This window comes from Prosopis cineraria, unplaced genomic scaffold, assembly GCF_029017545.1.
Source record: "Prosopis cineraria cultivar Desert tree isolate PC_DT_omini unplaced genomic scaffold, ASM2901754v1 PC9, whole genome shotgun sequence".
Classification (NCBI taxonomy): Eukaryota; Viridiplantae; Streptophyta; class Magnoliopsida; order Fabales; family Fabaceae; genus Prosopis; species Prosopis cineraria.
The window spans coordinates 20686113-20693381 of NW_026555340.1; the positions used below are offsets into that span (position 1 = coordinate 20686113).

The 7269-nt window shown below is 32.9% G+C and overlaps 1 pseudogene; it reads right to left on the reverse strand.

Annotated features, from left to right (window-relative positions):
* Nucleotides 1-4296: 4296 nt before the first annotated feature.
* LOC129319647 (transmembrane emp24 domain-containing protein p24beta3-like) lies at nucleotides 4297-6122 on the reverse strand (annotated as a pseudogene).
* Nucleotides 6123-7269: the final 1147 nt, after the last annotated feature.

Genomic DNA, 7269 nt, shown 5'->3' on the forward strand with positions numbered 1-7269 from the left:
GAATCGTGCTAGTTTAGGGATAGAACCCTGAAACAACAAAAACACAAGAACAAAAAGAAAGGGATGAAATTTATGACGGAAATAAAGAAAGGCATGAAGTAAACAATAGGATAATGATCAAGGAGAAGATCCTCTAGAGCACCTGCCTCTAGGAACCTCAACCTTCGAAGACACCACAAGAGTTGATCATGCTCTTGATCACGTCGGTTTCTCACACAGGATACCACCACAAAGCACTAAGGCTCACAAGAGTTATAAACTCTAAAATGAATAATTTCATTCAACTTCTGTGTTGTTTACAATAGGGAGCATGCCTAATTTATATAGGTTCATAGAAAAATATTTCCTAAAATTAAAACCCTAATTTCCTAATACTAAAAGGAGAAATAATGATAAAATATTCAGCCACATAATTTAGGAGATGTGATCCTAAAATTATGGGATTACAAAATTTAGAAATTAATATTATAATTAATTCTAACCTTTGACTAGACTCAAAATAGAAAATCAAATCAAAGGACCATTAAAATAGGAAATAATTTAGGAGACACTCAAGGGATGATAAAGGATTTGAAATCACGCCACCCTTGACTTCTTTACTAGGGTTTCATGCCTCCTTGCATGCAAGAGGCTCAACTTGTAGTCTTCCTTGCATTGGGCTAAGGTCTGCATCTCTTGGGCTTAACTCTTCATGAGTTTGGATCTTAAATACATTATACACGTATAGATGCTCTCCTTTGGACTTGAGGGGAGTGCCCCAATGCTCTCCAAGCTCTTGAACTAACAAGGCTTGCTTCATGGCTTTGGTTCGGGCTCTTGTCATTGGACCTCCAATATGTTGCAATGGGTCTTTAGGTACGTTGGATTGGAAGTATTGGGCTCCTTCTATGTCACCATGCTCATGATTACCATCCTCAGGCTTCGTTGCCATTAATGCTATGTCACCCGTGCCATGGGGTCCATCAGAAGGTGATCGTGAAGAAATGCGGCCATTCGATCCATGCCTGGTGCAAGTTGGACTTTTGGTCCTCGTTATCATCATCGATTAAGTCTTGGTGGAAGTCAGTCGTCCAGTTCCCATCGTCATTGTCTGTCCGATCTTGATTGAAGTCGATCGTTCGATCCCGATCATCATAGTCGATCTAGTGCTAGTGACAATGGGTCGTTCGATTCTCGTCATTGTCAATTTGGTCCCCGTGGAAGCAAGCAATTTGGTCCCCATCATCGCTGTCAATCCAATCCCAGTGGAAGTTGGCCATCCAGGTCCCTGTGGTCGTTGTCAGTCTAGTCGCGGTGGAAGTCAGTCGTTCGGTCCCCTTGGTTGCGATAGGTTTGATCCCAATGAAAGTTGGATGTCTGATCCCTATGGTCACCATTGGTCTAGTCTCATTGGAAGTTGGCTATCTAGTTCCCGTGGTCTCCATCAATCCAGTCCCGATGAAAGTCAGTCTTTTGGTCCTCGTGGTCACCATCAATTCAATTCTAATGGAAGTCAGTTGTCCAATCCCTATATTTGCCTGTAGTCTTGTCCCAATGGAAGTTGGCCATATGGTCCCCCTGGTCGCCGTCAGTCCAATCTCGGTGAAAGTTGGCTGTCCAATTCCAGTCATCGTTGGTCTAGTCCTGTCCCGGTCAATAGTGGCAGCTTGTTTCTGCAAACTTTGGCAGTTCAGTCCAATTATCATTAGAAAGTCGATTAAGCCTTCATGCATTTGGATCAAATTACGAAAGAGCTTAAATTAAGATTTGAAATGATAGGGGCTTAGAAATGATTTCAAATTACAAAAAAATTAAGGAAGATTTTGGGTTTGGGTTTAGGTCAAATCTAAATCCATATATTTTTAATTATCCAAACAAAGGATTTGAATCAAATCCAAATCCATATGTATTCAAATATGGCATAAAGGTAGACTTATACCTTAATCCTAATAAAGAGTAAGGCGGATGCTACATAAATGACCAACTAAGTATTAATTAGTCAAACTAATGGCAACATTCAGGGTTTGTTAAAATTGGGTGTCAATTGCTTTGTTTTAAAAAGATTGGGGATAACATTATCCTTTTCTTTAATTAAGGATATCTCAAGGCAGGTTTTCATTTTAATCCCAAACTTTTATTAGTTAAGACGAAGCAACGATTATGAGTATGATTCATTAGTGCAAAGAATCAGTGCTTCCACAATTGCCGTGAGCAGTACCTTTAACCTATCTTGGCTTCCTCGACTGCTGAGAGATTTATTTCAATTGACATTCGCATCTTACACTAATATGCTCCTCCCGATCTTATAACAAGTGTCTTTGGTTCTTTTCATTAATCACCTTCTAGATTTGTTTGAAACATTAATTTTTTTTTTCACACGTGCCATTAGCAATTAACTCAATGGCATGAAAACTTTTCTATAAGTGAGAAGTTACATGTTTTATCCCATTTATAACTTCAAGGCATTAGTACATATCTCTTTTATTCAACAAAAAAGAAAGTGATATTAGAATAGTAAGACAATTAGATTTTTTACCTAAAAATAATAGAATTTAGTGAAAATCACACATTATATCTCAATTTTAAAAAACTAACAAGTATTTGTTAAAATTTAATGGTGAGGGTAAAATTGTCCCAAATTTTATTATTTAGGGTTTAAGATATACATTTTAAAATTTTAAAATTCAAATTATTCCTATATCTATAGCTTATGATTCAAATTACATATTAACCCTATTAAAAAATTATTTTAATATCCTTAAAATAAAATATATTAATTTTTCCTTTATTTTAACTTAATTATAAAGATTTTTTTATTTTTAAAATATATACTAATCCTGCTTAAAATCAATAATTAAAAGTTACAAAATACAAATATGTCTTCTACTTTTAACTTTTCATTTTCACTCATCCAATCATTAATTAACAACTAAGTCATATATGTTGGACTAAAATACCATTCTTGATATATTCTTTTAAATTTTTATTTATATTTTAAATTTATTAGTCATACAAACTAATTTATTTAGTATTTTTTTAAAAAAATTAAATACATACTCCATCTTTTCAAAAATGTAAGGCATTTATAATCAAATTTTACCTATAATAAAATAGTTAATAGTTTTGAAATAACACCATATTTTCATATTTACTATTTTATTGGGTATTTCAATATAAAATAAATATAAAATGAGATTAAAGTGTAAGTTTTAAAAATAAAGAAAAAGTCTTTATAATTTTAACAAAACAAAGGGTTATCAGTGTATTTTACTATGTAATTTATTAATTTATGCAAATTAAAATCTAAAGAATATTTTATTTCAAAATTTGTTATGTTCTACATTTTAAAAATATAAATAATGACTTATTTTATTTTAAAATAATTGTATTGTCTCTTGTAAGTTAAAATTTAATTCTTTTGGTTTTTTATGGTATCTCTACAGTTGGCAAATATGATAATAAAAGTTTAATGAGATTATACCTTTAAGAAAAAGCTTTATTTTAAAATATACTACCTCCATTAAAAAATATAAGGTATCTTTTGAAGAGTATGATGTTAAAAAATATAAAATATTTTTAATTTTTTAAGATGTAATCATTACTTTTTTTTAAAAAAACTCCTATTAATAATAATTTTATATTTATTGTAGGTTGCTTAATAGGGGTAAGTATAAAAAAAATAAAGTTAGTTTGAAAGTAAGTACTACTTCATTGGGGAATAAAATTCGATTAAAATACCTTACATTTTTAAATAAAAGGAGTACTACTCTTATATATATATATATATATATAGCACTGTTTTTTTAAATTTCTCATCTACTACAATTTAAATATAATCTAACTTGTTCTTTTTCAAAATGTATTACCCTATGTATCACTTTAAAGAAAATAAAATATTTAAGAAAATACTAGGTGTGCAATAGAAGAGAAATTCATTAACAGTATATAATTAACTTATACTTCATAATTTTATTTGCACACATTTGAGGCACACAACTACATCAATGTTTTTCATAAGTATTCAAACTACAATCAACTTTTACATATAAATAATAGAATAATAGATTTTTACACCTCACATAAAAGGTTGCTACAGGTTTTGGGAGTATGGCCAAAACTCTTGTATCCAAAAAATGTAGATCAAATTTTTAAAAATTTGAAAGTATAACATATTAATATTGATATATAAAAAGTTTATTATTCATATACAATAAGTTTATCATTTAAAATTTAAAATTTACAAGAGTTTATCATTTATATATAATGGTATATTTTATATTAATTGCATGCAATAATAGGAATTCCATGCTCCTTGAATGACCCAAGATGTTCTATTCTTCTCCAACCATTGAGAAAACAAACAAGCTTTATCTCTTACAAAGATCGTAGTAAATTCCCACAAAGTGTAAATGAACTCTCGAACAGAAAATTTCAGGAAATGGGAATCTAGGAACCTCTTTTTTGGTTTTCAGAGTTATGAATATAAATTACTCTCTGTTGGAAGGAAAGAAAATAGTACTCACCAGCCATCATATTGTTACACAAAGGGAAAACAACTGTAAAACCTAACCCTTCAGCTAAAAGAAAAGGAGGAGGAGATTCAAACACGGTTATAGGCCACTGACTTGCTGAAAAGCCGCCGGATGTATACAACTTGCAGTGCACTAACAAGAGCTAGAAGAAGGTACTCTCCCACCGTGTAGAATATAACGCGCTTCCGGGTGCTCTCGTTCGCTGCATCATCGTAAATAAAATAGGAAGCTGAGTCAGATAATGGTACTAGCCACTGTGTTCTTAAGTACTTCATTGAGTTTTGATAAACCTAGTTAGCTGAAGCAGCAATATCAGAAAACTAATGAATAAACTGAACATTGATGCAGTCGTCAACAGATATCGACTTAAGGACAGCTTACAGATTTAGAAGGAACAACTGCCTAAATGCAACTCTCTAAGATGATGACAAGGACTAAAGGCTTGTTGAAAACGTAAACGATAAATGATGCGCGCGCGCGCGCGTAATGCTTCTGCTGGTCCAGAGAGTGACGTTTGATATCACAAATGCCAACTTCGGGAGGAGTCCATGTGTCTCTAGCTTTAGTTATTGCACTATATAATATACAGCGATGTATAGAACTTAAAAGGACTAAATCAACATGCAAACTTCTGTTGCTAACACTTGCCACCAATATCAAGATGGGTAAAACTTTAAAACTGATGTCTAGGAACCATCACTATCATGGAACTAATGAATTGAATCAACGTATTTAACATAGAAAGAAAAATGACACGACTACTAGGCAACAGCCGACCTTCTACATGGGCCTGTCACAGTTCATCAAAAAGAAAATCAACTTACTATGTCGATGCCGTGCATCACGGGCTCTAAGGTATTTTTGCTCAGCTGTAACAGACTCTAGTGCCTCTCTGAGCTCAGCAATTTTAACATTTATTGGGTCCAAGTGCTCTGCAAATCGCCAATCAAAGTCAATAGGAAGCCCCAAAAAGATGGGGAGAAAGAACTTAACTAACGTCAATATTCACTAAGTCCAAAAAATACACACACTAACATCAATCTTCACATACTTCAAGCAATACCTCAATTTATTATTATTTTTTTAATACTCAAGCAGTACCTCGTATTAATAGTAAATGTCATCACACAGTTCATGATCTATATGCCCTAAAGATGGCAATATGACAACATAACAGACTATAGCAATAAAACCTGCTTATGCAAAGAAACATACCGTTTTTAGCAAGATCATGCTCAGTAGGGATATGACCAACATGAATGTAGAAAGAAACAGTCTCAGGTGTGGAATGAGGGTTATGAAAGCAGAATTTTACATTCCACTTCGTGGGGCTTTAAAATCAAACTTGTCGCCAGAGGTTCCTTTGATAGTGTGGACTATGTTACCTTCAAGGAGATGTCACCTGTAGTTACCACAAATTAGGATAACTGAAAAGCGAACCATATAAAACAATAATAGGTGGATCATTCTGAAAGCCAATATTGAACACTAATCTACACTTGATCATGCAAATCAGAAACCAACAACGTCTCCTGATCTACTTCCTAGCATTGTGAGCACACAATTTTCCAAAAAACTTCTGCGCAGAGAGGTTACCAAAGGCATTGGCATGGTCCTCTAAACCATACTCTTCAGGGATTGACATTTAAAATGAACAATACAGGAAAATAAATCGTTTTATGTGAAGAAACCAAGGCCATCCATTCAAATATGAGCAATCCACATTAGACCTTATTAGCTCATCCCGCCAGCCTCCCACCTGTTATCACTTTCTACATTTTATTTTGCAGCCTGACTTTGTTCCAAATCTCCAGCGCTTCTCATTTTAAAGAACTTGGAGAACAAGCATCACAATTTAAAAGTCAATAATAATACAATAGAAGAAAAAGAATTTACCAATTTATTGGTCTTTTCTGAAGTGGAATTTAGGCAAAATTAATAGAATTCCAATATATCTTAAACAAATGACACCAAGGCAAACGCCAACATATCAATATACATACTCCCTCTAATCCTATTTATACGTTACTTCCACAATATGTTCATTAGAACAAAAAAAAACTAAAAACTCATTAACTCTTGTCTAAAATTTAATAAGTTTTCAATTTTGCCTTATTATATGCATACTTTCTCTCACCAAAATTTAATGGGGATAAAAGGAAAAACTTGTAATAAAACAATAATGACTTGAAAATAAGACCAAAAAATCCTTCTCTCTTTGCTTTATATATAGGACTTGAGGGAGTATGTAATAAATATCCATAGCAAGACATACTATTCATAACCATAAATAGTGTGGTTCATCCCTCACGTTTGTGCAATGCACAGAAAGCCATGTCTAGTCAATGCTTCAAAACAAGAGCGCATGACGGAAAAAATAATCAAAAACAAATAATTTATAATCAGATATGTTTATGCAAGAAAATAAGTTAACAATAATTTCATAACTCTTAAAAGCAGCCTCGTCTGGGCTAGATTTAATTCTACATTAGTGGCATCAGTACACTGCAACTGCAAAACTAAGAACCATGACACCATGATAGATCTATTTACACCACTACTGATTGACTTTGGTCGGGGTTAGTTTTTTCTTGCACCAGATGAGTTCACAATAACTATATAACTCTTAAAAACATCCCTGGTCTGGTGATCCTTTAATGCATCACCAAGTATCAGTGATTTAAACCCAGCAAAACAAGAAAATCTACCAAGTTCTTGTCTAAAATGTGTTTTCATACATCAAATGAATGAACAACTA